The sequence below is a fragment of the Chlorocebus sabaeus genome, chromosome 3, assembly GCF_047675955.1.
Source record: "Chlorocebus sabaeus isolate Y175 chromosome 3, mChlSab1.0.hap1, whole genome shotgun sequence".
Classification (NCBI taxonomy): domain Eukaryota; kingdom Metazoa; phylum Chordata; class Mammalia; order Primates; family Cercopithecidae; genus Chlorocebus; species Chlorocebus sabaeus.
In genome coordinates, this window is record NC_132906.1 from 76518198 (window position 1) to 76537309 (window position 19112).

Genomic DNA, 19112 nt, shown 5'->3' on the forward strand with positions numbered 1-19112 from the left:
AGATCAGCTCAGCTCTGAAAAATATATACATCTTCAGAAAAAGATGAGCATCAGCAGGTGTTTCAAAATCAATGGTGCCTGTAGGGAATGATTTGAAGAAAAGAGAGGATTTCCAGTGTATAAAGTGAAAAACTGTTCAAAGCAGAAAGATTGAAGTTGGGTCACGGTGATAAACAGAACAAGAGAAGGAGGAAGGAAAAGAGCCTGTTTTAGAAGCAGCCACACACGTACCTTTGACAATGAGGGAGGATAGGAGGTTTCATGTGAGGTGCTGTTATTTGAACTCTGCAGGTGAGGATGAGCGTTTAAACTTGAGAAAATGAGAGGAAGCAATTTCCAGAAACTGTGAGTGCAGGTAGTGAGAGAAGAACAATCAAATGGAGGATAATGCTGGTGGAAGGCTCTGAAAGGTAGATGGAAGGAAGAGTAAGACAACAGAGGCCAGACATGGTTATTAATTGATGGTTTGGCTTTGCAGATTTGATTGTCCTTCCAAAATCATTTGTCCTTTTTAAATTTGAAATGGATTGCTACACATAGTTGTGTCTTGTGGCAAACAGACTCTAAGGTGGTCCCTATGGTTCCTGCCTCCAGTTTCATGCCCCTGTGTGGTCCCTTCCACTTGAGTGTGCATGCACCTGTCACTTACTTCTAACTGTATTAGTCCATTATCACACTGCTATGAAGAAGTACCTGAGACTGGGTAATTTATAAAGAAAAGAAGTTTAATTGACTCATAGTTCTGCATGGCTGGGGAGCCCTCAGGAAACTTATAATCATGGTGGATGGCACCTCGTCACACGGTGGCAGAAGAGAGAATGAGTACAAGCAGAGGAAATGCCAGACACTTATAAAACCATCAGATCTCATGAGACTCACTCATTATCACGAGAATAGTATGGGGGAAACTGCTCCCATGATGCAATTGCCTTCATCTGATCCCACCCTTGACATGAGGCTATTGTGGACATTATAATTCAAGGTGAGATTTGGGTGAGGACACAGAGCCAAAACATATCAGGGAAGAATGCCTCAAGTGAAACCATATCACTAACCAATAGAAAATAGCAAAGGTAAAGGCAAGTACATGAGGTATGTGAATTATGAAATTATGTTATATAAGATTGTGATACTTATCTTGCCAAAAGTTTCTCCCCCTTGTTAGCATTAAAGAAACAATCAAAAATGTTGGTAAGGCCCAGTAGCATCCAGATGACAACCAGCAAGTAACTGAGGCCATCAGTCAAACAGACCACTGGAACTGAATGCTGCCAATAACCATGTGAGCTGGGAAGCAGACCCTTCCCCAGTTCAGCCTCTGATGAGACATCAGCCCTGGCTGCTGCCTTCATTGCAGCCTTGTGAGACCCTGAGCAGAAAATCCAGCTATTCTGTGCCTGGATTCTAGGCCCACAGAAACTATGAGATAATAAATGTTTTTTGTTTTGCACCTTCAAGTTTTTGTCCATTTGTTATGCAGCATCAATAACCAATACATGTGTACAGTACTTTATAAAGTTGAAGTTGAGTTTTGGGTCATTTAACTTTCCTCCCCATTTTGCCTTTTCTTCAAACCCTGCTTTCTTTCCCTGAAGGCATAATAAAGTCCTAAATTAAGAGTCTAGTAAGAACCCACCACATCTTTCATTAATGCTTGAAACATAATCATAATATCTTTCAGAGTTTTTTAAAAATTATATGATAGTGTATGAAGGGGAAGGAGAGGTTCTGTTAAATATTTTCAGGGGCAAAATGGAGGAGACAACTCATTTCTGTATACAGATTGAGTAACGCTTATTCAAAATGCTTGGGGTCAGGAGGCAGGGCTCAGACCTGTAATTCTAGCACTCTGGGAGGTTGAGGCAGGAGGATCACTTGAACTCAGGAGTTCAAAACCAGCCTGGGCAACATAGCAAGACCTCATCTCTACTAAAAATAAAAAAATAAAAAAAATAGCCGGGCATGGTTGTGTATGCCTGTAGTCCCAGCTACTCGGGAGGCTAAGGTGGGAGGATCACTTGGGCACAAAAAGTAGAGGCAGAAATGGGTGATGATTGTGCCATTGCACTCTAGCCTGGGTGATACAGTGAGACCCTGTCCCAAATAAAAGAAAAAAAAGAAGTGTTTCAGATTTCAGATTTTTTCTAATTTTGGAAAATTTGCATATACATAATGAGATATCTCATGGCGGGGACCTAAGTCTAAACATGATACTCATTTATATTTCAGAGACACCTTAAACACATAGCCTGTATGTCCAATAATAATTTTATACAATATGTTTAATATTGTTGTACATGAAACAAACTGTGTGTACACTGAACCATTTTACCACCATTTGTGGGTGTGCTTGCATAGGAGAATCTGGGTATGTTCAGAAAAGATACATTGCAGCTGAAGCGGGATGTGAGGGTCTTTTTCCTTGGGGTTGCTAAACAAACTATGTGTTGTGCACCTGCATTTTGGCTGCAACCTGTCACATGAGGTCAGGTGTGGAATTGTCCACTAGTAGCGTCATGTAAGCACTCAAAAGGTTTCAGATTTTGGAGTATTTCAGATTTCGGATTTTTAGATTTGGGATGCTCAACCTGTTTAAAGCATTCAAGTTGTGTAGTGCCTTTATACCTTAAGAATATTGTTTCTGTTTTCACACTAGGACTAATGAAATTCTTATAACTGAGGGCTAAACAGTAGAGACTGTCCTTTATTCAAAAGTAATATAAGGGTTCCCAAAAGCTAAGGAGAACTAAGCTTACTTTTGATCTCATGCTTTTCCCTACACTCCTTGAAGCCAAGGCTAGCAAGACCTCATCTACTCCTTGAAGCCAAGGCTAGCAAGACCTCATCTCTACTGAAAATTTAAAAATTAGCTGGACATGCTGGTATGTGTCCAGCTAATAATATTATCACATATTAAAACCACTTTTGTTTTCCCACTCTCTGAATCTGAAAACAAGCAAAAACGCTTTACTCCATCTTTGTGGGTTTTTTGGTTCACAATAAATTACCAAACCGTGAATGAAGAGACTGCCCAAGGCTATCAGTGTTCCTTCTGTAATGACATAATGACATGACCAACTGTAGGTCATGTGCAAGAAATGTCCCTACCAATGAGTATGTGTGCTTCCTGGAAGGAGGCTCTATGCTGATTATAGAAGGTGACACAATCCTAGGTTTAATTTATCTGCTAAGAAACTCAGAGCCAGATTCAGTGTCCAACTCCATAACTACACTGTGTTAGGAACAAGGTATTATTGATTCCTGTGTTCCTTCTGCTTTGTTGTTGTCCTTTTGTTGTTTTTAATTGTTCTCTGTTTTCCATTTTATTTACCTCTGTCAGCCAAAGCTTCTGAGGATAAGTAAGGCAAAAATTGCATGGAAACAAAATGGTCCTCCATTCCTTTTTATCATCAAAAATCATGAACTTCAGATTCACAAACATTAGTTCAGATTCAGTGAATGATCGCTGAACTCTTTCTACATGCCAACAACTTTTTTAGTGTTTTCATACATGTTACTAAGCCAATCCTTGCTTAGAAAAGGAATTTAGACTGAGATCTCTACCTTTTAGTTCTGTGTTCTGCGTTCTTTCTGTTGTATTATTGAGTTTCTCCTTGTAAGCTTGATGGGGTCTTGAAGATCATTTAATCCCAACACCTCCTTCCCCAATTTTACAGATGGACAAAATAAAGCACCGAGAGATCACCTTGCTTACCCAAGATCCAGCTGCTAGCCAATGGAAAACTTGGGATTAGATGTCCCCAGTCTCCTGTCTCTGGGCCCACAATGTTGGCTCTCCCCAAGCTCTTTGTCTTTCCCTCCTCCTTGCTATTTAATCCTTTCCATTTTCCTGACATCCAGGACCGTGTTGTTGATTTCATTAACTCTATCTTAACAATTTGGTGATCACTTCTGGCAGATGAGTTCCCAAACTAGTAGTTCTAGCTCTGGACTTCCTCTGGGGTGCCAATTTGCATCTTTAATTCCCTAAAGGTCACCGAATAAAATAATTTAAACAGTTATTATGTATTTATTCAATTATCCAAATAATATATAATATAATAAGTGATTTATACGTGCCAGGCACTGTTCTGGGCACTGTATTCATGATGCTTACTTTATATGTGGGAGACAGACAATAAACAATATGAATAAGGAAAGTGATAGGATGTTAGATAATGTTAAGTGTTAAAGGGAAAAACAAATCAGAGAGGGATATGAAGTACCAAAGTGGGGAGTTGAAATTGTACACAGGGTGGTCAGGAAAGACTCCACCAAGAAGGTAGTTTTTGGGTAAAAGCATGAGAGAGGTAAGAGAGCAAGTATGCCCGTGTCAGGGGGAAAAGTATTCCAGAGAGAGGGAACAGTATGTGCAAAGGCCCTGAGACACAACACACTATTGAGAAACAGATAAGAAACCGGCATGACTGGCATGGAGTGAGAAAGACAGTGGGAGTTGCAGGAATGAATTCAGAAAGGGAAAAAGAGAGGTAGATCACATCAGTCTTTTAAGTCATTGTAAGGTTTTGACTTTCCCTTGAGTGAGGGGGGCATGAGCTGGGGGGTTTTAATGGGGAGTGACAGAATGACTTCTGCTGCTGAGGGAGGCTGTGTGAGGACAAGGGCAGAGGCAGGACCTGCTTAGGAGGCAATTACAGTTGTCCAGAAGAGAGGTGATGGGGGCTTGGAGATGATAAGAGGTGATCCCCATATAGGGCTACATAAAGGCAGAACCGACTAGACTTACTCATGGTCTAGACATGGAATGTGAGGAAAAGAGAGAAGCCCGACTTTAGCTTGACCAGTGGAAGGATGGAGTTGCCATTCAGTGAAATGGGACAATGCAGAATTGGGAGCGGACTATCTAGGGCTCAGCTTTGGACATGTTAGGTGTAAACTGTCCTTTAGACACCCCAGCAGGAAGGTAGAGCAACAAGTCGAGTATATGGAGCATTCCTTAGCACCATTCTCCAACGTTTTTCTCTAAAGAATTTTTCAGCATATTGCATATTTATAGTTTACTTGTTTGTGTGTTGTCTGTCTCACCCCTCCTCCTGAGCCCAGTGGAGTGTAAAGAAATCGTTTTTTGGTGCTTTTTTTTTTTTTCTGTTTTGTTCATTACTTTGTATCCTAAGCTTCTAGAATAGTGCCTGACACATGATCAATGCTCAAAACATAAATGTTTCACACTTGAATGGTGTCAAACCTGTTGATCTTTTACTTTATGATTCCTAATGTGGTGTGGTCCTTAGAAACAGTCTTTCCTATCATCACATTATAAACATATTGACTTATATTCTCTTCTAGTACTCTCATAATTTTCTTTCTTAAATTTAAATTTTAATCCATCTGTAATTTATTTTGGTGAAAGGAATAAAGTTAGGAGGCCAGCTTTATAATTTTTTAAATGGCTAGCCATTTATCCAAGCTCCATTTATTAGACAATCTGACGTCTTCTTATTGAAAATCTGGTGAGATTTAGTTCTTATTCTGATATAAATATGAGCTAGTAATAAAAACCATTTTTTATGCCTCCTTTGCCATGACACTTATGCCCCAAAGCGGAGGTATATATGTACCATATAAAGTGGTTAACTATAGATCACTAACTAAATTACCCACTAACACAGTGAATAACAGTAGTGAATAACAGTGTCTTTTCACTTTTCTGTAACCAACAATTATTTCCTTCTGATTAGAAAATTGGGAGAAAGGGAGGGCGGAGCAAGATGGCCGAATAGGAACAGCTCCAGTCTCCAACTCCCAGCGCGAGCGACACAGAAGACCGGCGATTTCTGCATTTTCAACTGAGGTACTGGGTTCATTGGAGTACACTGGGGAGTGCCAGACGATCGGTGCTGGTCAGCTGCTGCAGCCCAACCAGCGAGAGCTGAAGCAGGGCGAGGCATTGCCTCACCTGGAAAGCGCAAGGGGGAAGGGAATCCCTTTTCCTAGCCAGGGGAACTGAGACACACAACACCTGGAAAATCGGGTAACTCCCACCCCAATACTGCGCTTTAAGCAGACAGGCACACCAGGAGATCATATCCCACACCTGGCCGGGAGTGTCCCACACCCACGGAGCCTCCCTCATTGCTAGCACAGCAGTCTGTGATCTACCGGCAAGGCAGCAGCGAGGCTGGGGGAGGGGCGCCCGCCATTGCTGAGGCTTAAGTAGGTAAACAAAGCTGCTGGGAAGCTCGAACTGGGTGGAGCTCACAGCAGCTCAAGGAAACCTGCCTGTCTCTGTAGACTCCACCTCTGGGGACAGGGCACAGTAAATAATAACAAACGCAGCAGCTCTGCAGACGCAAACGACTCTGTCTGACAGCTTTGAAGAGAGCAGTGGATCTCCCAACACGGAGGTTGAGATCTGAGAAGGGACAGACTCCCTGCTCAAGTGGGTCCCTGACCCCTGAGTAGCCTAACTGGGAGACATCCCCCACTAGGGGCAGTCTGACACCCCACACCTCACAGGGTGGAGTACACCCCTGAGAGGAAGATTCCAAAGCAAGAATCAGACAGGTACACTCGCTGTTCAGAAATATTCTATCTTCTGCAGCCTCTGCTGCTGATACCCAGGCAAACAGGGTCTGGAGTGGACCTCAAGCAATCTCCTACAGCTACAACCTACAGCTGAGGATCCTGACTGTTAGAAGGAAAGCTATCAAACAGGAAGGACACCTACACCAAAACCCCATCAGTACATCACCATCATCAAAGACCAGAGGCAGATAAAACCACAAAGATGGGGAAAAAGCAGGGCAGAAAAGCTGGAAATTCAAAAAATAAGAGCACATCTCCCCCGGCAAAGGAGCGCAGCTCATCGCCAGCAACGGATCAAAGCTGGACGGAGAATGACTTCGACGAGATGAGAGAAGAAGGCTTCAGTCCATCAAATTTCTCAGAGCTAAAGGAGGAATTACGTACCCAGCGCAAAGAAACTAAAAATCTTGAAAAAAAAGTGGAAGAATTGATGGCTAGAGTAATTAATGCAGAGAAGCTCACAAACGAAATGAAAGAGACGAAAACCATGGCACGAGAAATACGTGACAAATGCACAAGCTTCAGTAACCATCTCGATCAACTGGAAGAAAGAATGTCAGCGATGGAGGATCAAATGAATGAAATGAAGCGAGAAGAGAAACCAAAAGAAAAAAGAAGAAAAAGAAATGAACAAAGCCTGCAAGAAGTATGGGATTATGTAAAAAGACCAAATCTACGTCTGATTGGGGTGCCTGAAAGTGAGGGGGAAAATGGAACCAAGTTGGAAAACACTCTTCAGGATATCATCCAGGAGAACTTCCCCAACCTAGTAGGGCAGGCCAACATTCAAATCCAGGAAATACAGAGAACGCCACAAAGATACTCCTCGAGAAGAGCAACTCCAAGACACATAATTGCCAGATTCACCAAAGTTGAAATGAAGGAAAAAATCTTAAGGGCAGCCAGAGAGAAAGGTCGGGTTACCCACAAAGGGAAGCCCATCAGACTAACAGCAGATCTCTCGGCAGAAACTCTTCAAGCCAGAAGAGAGTGGGGGCCAATATTCAACATTCTTAAAGAAAAGAATTTTAAACCCAGAATTTTATATCCAGCCAAACTAAGTTTCATAAGTGAAGGAGAAATAAAATCCTTTACAGATAAGCAAATGCTTAGAGATTTTGTCACCACTAGGCCTGCCTTACAAGAGACCCTGAAGGAAGCACTAAACATGGAAAGGAACAACCGGTACCAGCCATTGCAAAAACATGCCAAAATGTAAAGACCATCAAGGCTAGGAAGAAACTGCATCAACTAACGAGCAAAATAACCAGTTAATATCATAATGGCAGGATCAAGTTCACACATAACAATCTTAACCTTAAATGTAAATGGACTAAATGCTCCAATTAAAAGACACAGACTGGCAAACTGGATAAAGAGTCAAGACCCATCAGTCTGCTGTATTCAGGAGACCCATCTCACACGCAGAGACATACATAGGCTCAAAATAAAGGGATGGAGGAAGATTTACCAAGCAAATGGAGAACACAAAAAAGCGGGGGTTGCAATACTAGTCTCTGATAAAACAGACTTTAAACCATCAAAGATCAAAAGAGACAAAGAAGGCCATTACATAATGGTAAAGGGATCAATTCAACAGGAAGAGCTAACTATCCTAAATATATATGCACCCAATACAGGAGCACCCAGATTCATAAAGCAAGTCCTTAGAGACTTACAAAGAGACTTAGACTCCCATACAATAATCATGGGAGACTTCAACACTCCACTGTCAACATTAGACAGATCAACGAGACAGAAAGTTAACAAGGATATCCAGGAATTGAACTCATCTCTGCAGCAAGCAGACCTAATAGACATCTATAGAACTCTCCACCCCAAATCAACAGAATATACATTCTTCTCAGCACCACATCGTACTTACTCCAAAATTGACCACGTAATTGGAAGTAAAGCACTCCTCAGCAAATGTACAAGAACAGAAATTATAACAAACTGTCTCTCAGACCACAGTGCAATCAAATTACAACTCAGGACTAAGAAACTCAATCAAAACCGCTCAACTACATGGAAACTGAACAACCTGCTCCTGAATGACTACTGGGTACATAACGAAATGAAGGCAGAAATAAAGATGTTCTTTGAAACCAATGAGAACAAAGATACAACATACCAGAATCTCTGGGACACATTTAAAGCAGTGTGTAGAGGGAAATTTATAGCACTAAATGCCCACAAGAGAAAGCAGGAAAGATCTAAAATTGACACTCTAACATCGCAATTAAAAGAACTAGAGAAGCAAGAGCAAACACATTCGAAAGCTAGCAGAAGGCAAGAAATAACTAAGATCAGAGCAGAACTGAAGGAGATAGAGACACAAAAAACCCTCCAAAAAATCAATGAATCCAGGAGTTGGTTTTTTGAAAAGATCAACAAAATTGACAGACCACTAGCAAGACTAATAAAGAAGAAAAGAGAGAAGAATCAAATTGACGCAATTAAAAATGATAAAAGGGATATCACCACCGACCCCACAGAAATACAAACTACCATCAGAGAATACTATAAACACCTCTACGCAAATAAACTGGAAAATCTAGAAGAAATGGATAATTTCCTGGACACTTACACTCTTCCAAGACTAAACCAGGAAGAAGTTGAATCCCTGAATAGACCAATAGTAGGCTCTGAAATTGAGGCAATAATTAATAGCCTACCAACCAAAAAAAGTCCAGGACCAGATGGATTCACAGCTGAATTCTACCAGAGGTACAAGGAGGAGCTGGTACCATTCCTTCTGAAACTATTCCAATCAATAGAAAAAGAGGGAATCCTCCCTAACTCATTTTATGAGGCCAACATCATCCTGATACCAAAGCCTGGCAGAGACACAACAAAAAAAGAGAATTTTAGACCAATATCCCTGATGAACATCGATGCAAAAATCCTCAATAAAATACTGGCAAACCGGATTCAGCAGCACATCAAAAAGCTTATCCACCATGATCAAGTGGGCTTCATCCCTGGGATGCAAGGCTGGTTCAACATTCGCAAATCAATAAACATAATCCAGCATATAAACAGAACCAAAGACAAGAACCACATCATTATCTCAATAGATGCAGAAAAGGCTTTTGACAAAATTCAACAGCCCTTCATGCTAAAAACGCTCAATAAATTCGGTATTGATGGAACGTACCTCAAAATCATAAGAGCTATTTATGACAAACCCACAGCCAATATCATACTGAATGGGCAAAAACTGGAAAAATTCCCTTTGAAAACTGGCACAAGACAGGGATGCCCTCTCTCACCACTCCTATTCAACATAGTGTTGGAAGTTCTGGCTAGGGCAATCAGGCAAGAGAAAGAAATCAAGGGGATTCAGTTAGGAAAAGAACAAGTCAAATTGTCCCTGTTTGCAGACGACATGATTGTATATTTAGAAAACCCCATTGTCTCAGCCCAAAATCTCCTTAAGCTGATAAGCAACTTCAGCAAAGTCTCAGGATACAAAATTAATGTGCAAAAATCACAAGCATTCTTATACACCAGTGACAGTCAAACAGAGAGCCAAATCAGGAATGAACTTCCATTCACAATTGCTTCAAAGAGAATAAAATACCTAGGAATCCAACTTACAAGGGATGTAAAGGACCTCTTCAAGGAGAACTACAAACCACTGCTCAGTGAAATCAAAGAGGACACAAACAAATGGAAGAACATACCATGCTCATGGATAGGAAGAATCAATATCGTGAAAATGGCCATACTGCCCAAGGTAATTTATAGATTCAATGCCATCCCCATCAAGCTACCAATGAGCTTCTTCACAGAATTGGAAAAAACTGCTTTAAAGTTCATATGGAACCAAAAAAGACCCCGCATCTCCAAGACAATCCTAAGTCAAAAGAACAAAGCTGGAGGCATCACGCTACCTGACTTCAAACTATACTACAAGGCTACAGTAACCAAAACAGCATGGTACTGGTACCAAAACAGAGATATAGACCAATGGAACAGAACAGAGTCCTCAGAAATAATACCACACATCTACAGCCATCTGATCTTTGACAAACCTGAGAGAAACAAGAAATGGGGAAAGGATTCCCTATTTAATAAATGGTGCTGGGAAAACTGGCTAGCCATAAGTAGAAAGCTGAAACTGGATCCTTTCCTTACTCCTTATACGAAAATTAATTCAAGATGGATTAGAGACTTAAATGTTAGACCTAATACCATAAAAATCCTAGAGGAAAACCTAGGTAGTACCATTCAGGACATAGGCATGGGCAAAGACTTCATGTCTAAAACACCAAAAGCAACGGCAGCAAAAGCCAAAATTGACAAATGGGATCTCATCAAACTAAAGAGCTTCTGCACAGCAAAAGAAACTACCATCAGAGTGAGCAGGCAACCTACAGAATGGGAGAAAATTTTTGCAATCTACTCATCTGACAAAGGGCTAATATCCAGAACCTACAAAGAACTCAAACAAATTTACAAGAAAAAAACAAACAACCCCATCCAAAAGTGGGCAAAGGATATGAACAGACATTTCTCAAAAGAAGACATTCATACAGCCAACAGACACATGAAAAAATGCTCATCATCACTGGCCATCAGAGAAATGCAAATCAAAACCACAATGAGATACCATCTCACACCAGTTAGAATGGCGATCATTCAAAAGTCAGGAAACAACAGGTGCTGGAGAGGATGTGGAGAAATAGGAACACTTTTACACTGTTGGTGGGATTGTAAACTAGTTCAACCATTATGGAAAGCAGTGTGGCGATTCCTCAAGGATCTAGAACTAGATGTACCATATGACCCAGCCATCCCATTACTGGGTATATACCCAAAGGATTATAAATTATGCTGCTATAAGGACACATGCACATGTATGTTTATTGCAGCATTATTCACAATAGCAAAGACTTGGAATCAACCCAAATGTCCATCAGTGACAGATTGGATTAAGAAAATGTGGCACATATACACCATGGAATACTATGCAGCCATAAAAAAGGATGAGTTTGTGTCCTTTGTAGGGACATGGATGCAGCTGGAAACCATCATTCTTAGCAAACTATCACAAGAACAGAAAACCAAACACCGCATGTTCTCACTCGTAGGTGGGAACTGAACAATGAGATCACTTGGACTCGGGAAGGGGAACATCACACACCGGGGGCCTATCATGGGGAGGGGGGAGGGGGGAGGGATTGCATTGGGAGTTATACCTGATGTAAATGACGAGTTGATGGGTGCAGCACACCAACATGGCACAAGTATACATATGTAGCAAACCTGCACGTTGTGCACATGTACCCTACAACTTGAAGTTTAATAATAATAAATAAATTTAAAAAAAAAAAAAAAAGAAAATTGGGAGAAAGAAGAGGGATAGGCAGGAACAGAAGGAGTCACAAAATTTCCTACGGTCTATATAGGGACAAGCTTAGGTGATCTAATATCACTTCTGTTTATGTTGAACCAGATTTTCTTAAAAAGCAAATAAGAAGCTAGGAACAACAACAACAACAAAAGATACCTCTTTACCTCCATCTTCCACCTCTGTAGAATATTTTCATTTGAATTGAAAACGAGAGATGGAAAAAAATGGTGTAAATAATCCATCAGAAAAGAAACCAAGGAGTAGTCAAAGAAATTTTGCTAGAAAGTCAATAACCAATATTTACAGAATTCAGAGGGTTATAACAATCCCAGAAGAGATTCAGGATCCAAAATTTGGGTTGACTTATAAAACCAGATGCTCCATTAAAGACTGGATTTATTTTGTTGTGTGGGTTGATTTCTTTTTCTTTTCTCCAAAGAGAAAGATACCTGAACATCACCTGGGGCATCCTAAGGAAGATGAGTCCCTGAACCTGGGTCCCTTTGGGAGTGGATGTAGGGTCCCATGAAAAATCTTGTTTGGGGCTGGGTGCGGCGGCTCACGCCTGTAATCCCAGCACTCTGGGAGGCTGAGGCGAGTGGATCACTTGAGGTCAGGAGTTCGAGACCAGCCTGGCCAACATGGAGAAACCCCATCGCTACTAAAAGTACAAAAATTAGCTAGGTGTAGTGGTGGGGTGCTTGTACTTGTAGCTACTTGGGAGACTGAGGCAGGAGAATTGCTTGAACCTGGGAGGCAGAGGCTGCAGTGAGCCAAGATCATGCCACTGCATGCCAGCCTGGGCAATAGAGGGAGATCCTGTTTCAAAAAAAAAAAAAATCCTGTTTTGCCTCTCTTGGAAATAAGAACAGGCAATGCCATTGACCCATAAAAGAAGTATAATCAAGCATTTTGAGTTCTAAGATTTGTAAAGGAAAAAGCTCCCGGGCCCAAAGAGAAAACACACCCCTTTCTCTGCAGGAAAGGGATCAGTTTGTTCAGGAAGAAGAAGTGCCAAACCCTGGGGTAACTGGTACCTTGGGAAAGGCCTGAATGTGGCACTGAAAGAGGTGAACTCAACAGCTGCCACCAGAGGAGGCCACACCTTGCACGCTGGAAAAGTCCAGCACTCCTGAGAAGGCGGCGGTAAACAAATGAGTGAACGGCGCATGATCCTTGCAGTATAGAGTGGACCATCGTCACCTGCTGGACTGTTAACAGCCAGCTTTCAAAATCCACACCATGGGCTAATGAGAAATAACAGCAAGAGGAGATTAAAAAATCACCAGTGCTTCCTTCCTAGGGGTGGAAATCAGACTGAGGATACACAAGCCTCAGGCAATTTTGAGTAATCAAGAGGGGAAAGCTCAGAAAGATATTCTGGATTTCCCACTAATATAGCAAGCTGGTCACATAGCAATTAACTGGAAAAAAAGAGATGTAATCATATCTGGACCCCAAGGTTACTATCTCAGTCATGCCTGCTACTTTCTGGGGGGAAAAAAAGTCTTTTTAATCAGGGTTAGGAATATGATTTTCATTTGTTAAGTGTTGAATTCGTAATAGTGATGAGGGGTAAAAGAGCCAAATTATATCTGCCTTTGTTTCTTTAAATTTTGTTCAGGAAGTGTATAATCTCCAGTGGGGGCAGAGGGAGATGTATAATAGCTTATTTCCTTCATTTAAATAAATAGACATTATTTTTATGTTTTAGGGCCTAATGAAAAAAAAAAGTTCAGATTAGGATTGCAGGTTAAAATTAGCCTTGGCCCAACAGCACGTATCTGAGAGCAGCGGATTCTAATGTTAATCACAGTGAATATCCAAAGAAGTTGGAAATAAAGATTCAACAATAAATATGTATTTTCAGAGAGTTTAAAATACTTACAAAAATTCCTAATTACACCTCACCATTATGGTGTAATTTCTGAGGATATATTTTTAGGACTTTGCATTTCTTTCTATTCTTTTTCTTCACAATGAAATCCATGGATAATCACCTTTCATTCCAGTGAAGTTAAATCTACCCCTACTTGGTTTCCATCTTTGTCTCACATGTGTTATTTGTGAAATTTATCACCAGTATTAACCCTTCTCTCTCTCTTTTTGTTTTTTTTTTGTTTTTTTTTTTTGTTTTTTTTTTTTTTTTGCTTCATTTGGCATTCACTTTTCTAAAATATTAAGGGATAAACATTAAATTAAATAATCAAATAGGTGCACAAATACTGAAGGAGAGAAAAACCCAACAATTCTGTTGAAACTGAGCTGTTACCTGACAGGCGACACATAGCACAGCATAGCTCACAATTTTTCTTGCTTCAACGATATAAGCAAATCCAATGTGCAATTTGTAAGGCAGGCTAAAAGTGTCAGTGCGTACTTTCTGGAAGAATATGTTATACTACAACAGTCCAATGTGTGAAAGACAACAAAATATACAAAGACAAATAAATGACCTCTGGAAGGTTAAAATTCTAAATCAAAGCCTCCCAGGATTTGGACACATGCTGAGCGGAGAGAAGACCTTCATTTCTCTTGCCTGTTTTGTAAGGCAGTAAATAGCTGAAGCTCCAGGTCGAGCAGTGAGGAGCCAGTCAGCTCTTTTCCTGCCAATCATCCAAACCCTTCTGCCTCTCTCCCACCCCGAAGCTAAGCCCAGGAGGCAAACCAAGAAAAGGGGAGGCTCTGATTATCCAAAGTATGCCTGTGGTAAGTCCAACCTGAGCCTGCCATTAAAGTTGTTGATCTCTTAGAAAGAATTGGAAACTGGGAACATTTTCTCTGGCTTCACTAGCAGAAAAAATGAAATCGGTAATGAAGCAGATGCACCATGTCAATTGCTTAAAGTTCACTCACATTTAACATTTCACACACCATTTGCATTCCAGTTCTCTCTCCACCAAGTAGAAAAGGCAATGGTGCCCCTTGGGGCTTAGCAGGATGGTTGGATCTCCTTGAAGTGCTTCCCTCTCTGTCACTCTCTTCCTTTTCTTCATTTCTCACTCAGTGGTAAGAGATCTTGATGCCAACTGGAACCATCTGTACCTCAGCGACCCACCTGCGCATCAAAAAATCACATGGGTTCTTCTGCCATGAATGAAAGAGCAATGAGCTCACAGAGCTAAGTCCCACTTAGCTTTTCAAATCTATTTCCATACTCTCAAGAGCCTATATTTGAGTCCTGAAGCCAGGATCTCTTGTCTTGATCCATGAAATTTAACCTGCTGCACTGGATTTACCTACCAGATATTCCAAAAAGATTTTACAAATAATAGCAACATTTATAAAAGAAATGCAAGTAGCCAACAAACACAGGACAAAATGCTCAACATCACTAATCATTAGAGAAATGCAAATTAAAAGCATACCAAGATATCACCTTACACTAAACAGAATGGATATATATTTATATTTATACTTATATTTATTTATTTTTTCCAAGATGGAGTCTTGCTCTATTACCCAGGGTGGAGTGCAGTGGTATGATCTCAGCTCACCGCAACCTCCACCTCCCAGGTTCAAGCCATTCTCCTCCCTCAGCCTCCTGAGTAGCTGGTTTTACAGGTGCTCCCCACCACAACCAGCTAATTTTTTTTTCTTTTAGTAGAAAAGGGGTTTCACCATGTTGGCCAGGCTGGTCTTGAGCTCCTGATCTCAAGTGATCTGCCTGCCTTGGCCTCCCAAAGTGCTGGGACTACAGCAGAATGGCTATTATTAAAAGGCCACACAACAACAATGTTGGCTTGGATGTGGAGAAAAGGGAATGCTTATACACTGCTGGTGGAAATGTAAATTAGTTCAACCTCTGTGGAAAACATAGAGTGTGAGACTATCTCAAAGAATCAAAAATAGAACTACTACTCAACCCAGCAATCTCACTACTCAGCATCCACCCAAAGGAAAAGAAAGCCTATAAAAAAAAGATACCTGCACTCAGATGTTTATCACAGCACTATACACAATAGCAAAGTCATGGAACTAACTTAAGTGTCCACCAGTGGTGAGTCCGATAAAGAAAAGGTGGTACATGGCCAGGTGTGGTGGCTCACACCTGTAATCCCAGCACTTTGGGAGGCCACTCGGGTGGATCACAAGGTCGGGAGATCAAGACCATCCTGGCTAACACGGTGAAACCCCGTCACTACTAAAAGTACAAAAACAACAACAACAAAAAATTAGCCAGGTGTGGTGGCGGGTACCTGTAGTCCCAGCTATTCGGAAGGCTGAGGCAGGAGAATGGCGTGATCCCAGGAGGCGGAGCTTGCAGTGAGCCTAGATCATGCCACTGCACTCCAACCTGGGTGACACAACGAGACTCTGTCTTGGAAAAAAAAAAAAAAAGAAAAAGAAAAGAAAAGGTGGTACATACACACCATGGAATACTATGCAGCCATAAGAAAACAATGAAGCATGTCCTTTGCAGCAACATGGGTGGAACTGGAGACTATTATCCTAAGTGAACTCAGAAGCAGAAGATCAAATATCATATATTCTCACTTATAAGTAGGAGCTAAACAGTGGGCACACATGGACATGAAGGAGGAGATAATTGATACTGGGAATCCAAAAGCAGGGAGAGTAGAAGGGGAGGGAGGGTTGAAAAGTTACCCATTGGGTACAGTGTTCAACATCTGGGTGATGGGTACACTAGAAGCCCAGTCCTCACCATTACACATGTAATATTCATGTAACAAACAAGCATGTGTAACCCCAGATCTAAAACTTCAAAAAAAAAACACTAAATATTATTGAGCAACTTCTCTGTTTCAAGCTGAATCCCAAAATTCATATGTTAAAGTCCCAACCCCCAGGACCTCAGAAAGGAACCATATTTGGAGCCAGGGCCTTTCAAGAGGAGAGTACATTAAATGAGGCTGTTACGATGGGTCCTAATCCAACTGGCCAGGGCACTTTTGAGAAGAGGAAAGCTGGACACACAAAAAGACACCAGGCATGTGCAGATGTGCAGAGGAAAGACTGAAGAAGCAGCAAAAACGTGACTACCTGAAAGCTAAGAAGAAAGGCCTCAGGAGAAACCAACCCTACTGACACTTTGATCTTGGATTTCCAGCCTCCAAACTGTGAGAAATACATTTCCGTTGTTTAAACCACCCCATCTAATGACAGGCACTGTTCTGAAGAAGTTACGTAGATCAACTCAATTCATTCTAACAACAGCCTCTGTGCGTGTGTAAATGGAACAAGAGGGGCATCAACATCCTTCTGCAGACAGGGAAACTAAAGTGCAGAGCAGTTAGAAAGTACAAGTTAAAGAAAAATTACATGCTGAATAAATGACTGAGCTAGAATTTAAACGCTCGTTCTCTGTCTGCCTCCAGAGGCCATGCTCAACCGCTACAAGCTCCTGTTTCTATATATTGCTGGTATCCTTCACTATGAATTGCTACATCACTCCGTTTCTTGCAATCTTTAAAGAACAAGGAAAAAACTTTTTTTACTCACTTAAAAACATGGAATATGGTGTCTACAAATAAACAAGCAAGCAAGCCAATGTTTCTGTTTCCTCATTTTCTTTTTAAATTCCCTGAAGATGAGTTCATTAGTTAAGATTCTTTATCTTGTAAGAGAAATCCCCAACTCAAACTGGTCTAAATTAATTTTTTTTAAGTGGCCACTTCTAAATTAAATTTTTTAAAAAGTTTTAAAGAGTTTACCTGCTATAAGCTCTCTAGCAGGTAAGACGGCTGCTACATTTCCAGCCCTCACATCTTCACATCATGTGACTCAGGGATGAGACCTGGTCTTTGGGCTTCATTTCTCAGAACCCTCAGCAAAAGTGCCTTTCCATTATTTGGCTTTCAGTTTCACATTCATGGCTGAGACACCACGGCCAAGGGTCTGGAATAGAGTAATTGGTTTAAGACAGTTAGGTTCCCATCCAAATCACAGAGCTGAGGGTCTCAGGATGGAGATGGAAGGAACTTCCCAAAGCCTTGTTGGAGGTTGCCAGAGGCTGGTGGGAGGAGGCATGGGGAGGGAGTTACCATTTAACGGGTACTGTTAAAGCGAACTAAATGTGGCCTGAGAAGGACCCCGTACTTCTATATTTGAGTCCTTGCGGACAAACCTAACCTAGCTTAATAGGAAGACGAGATTGAAAACCTAGTTTAGGAGTATGTAGCCTGTAACAATAGCTGAGTGATGGCCAATTCCAGCGGCCATACTTCAACCACGCATAGACTGCTGAGTGTTCAAACTGCGTTCACATAAAGGCAAACGCCAACCTGTAACCAATCCAGCTGTCTCTGTACCCCACTTCCAATCTTTGTACATCGCTTTCCTTTTTTCATCTATAATTTTTTTCTGACCATAAGGCACCCCTGGAGTATTTTTGAATCTGCTGTGAATCTGGGGGCTGCCGATTCACGAATGGTTAATTCTTCTTTTTGCTCAATTAAATTCCATCAAATGTAATTTGTCTGAAGTTTTCTTTTAACAGTACAGAGTTCTATTTGGGACGATGAAGAAGTTCTGGAAACATGGTGGTAACAGTTGTACAATATTGTAAACGTGCTGAGTGTCACTCCATTGTACACTTTAAAAAGGTTCAGATGGGAAATTTTACATTTCTCTTACCACAAAATAATAATAATAATAATAATAAATGAAAAGGAAAGGGAAAAAGAAAAAACTCTCTCCTAACATGTTTCACTTCCACGTCGGCTGAGGCCTGTTCATATTTTATTCCCAAAGTGCCTCTTTGCCATTGAAAATATCCCTTGAGAACCCTCTCTGACCACAGACTCAGTGCTCGCGTCTACAGAGAAACTTACGCCAGAGTGTATTGAAACTAACTTGTCACTGGGCTCAGGAAAGACGATGTTATTCACGGGAGCCAAAAACCCTTATTCCAGAGATTTCATACAGTGAGGTCAAGTCACTTACTGGTGGTTCAAATAGAAAAAAAATATAGTGGGCTTTTTGATATTAATATTTCCTGGTGGCATTTTTAGAGTTCATTGGAAAAGAACAAGTTCTAGTCGGGGAAGCTGACAGACATAAACAGGGAAGGAGCTGCTGCACCTAGAGGAGGATTTGTTTTTTCCTGGGACTGTGTATAGTTAAGCACACACCCAAAAGCCTGGGCAAATCCAGAGAGCAGCAGGGGTGTTACCTGCTGACAAGTACAACAAAGGTGAGCGGATTGCCCTGTGATAAAAGCCACTCAATTGCATCATCTCTC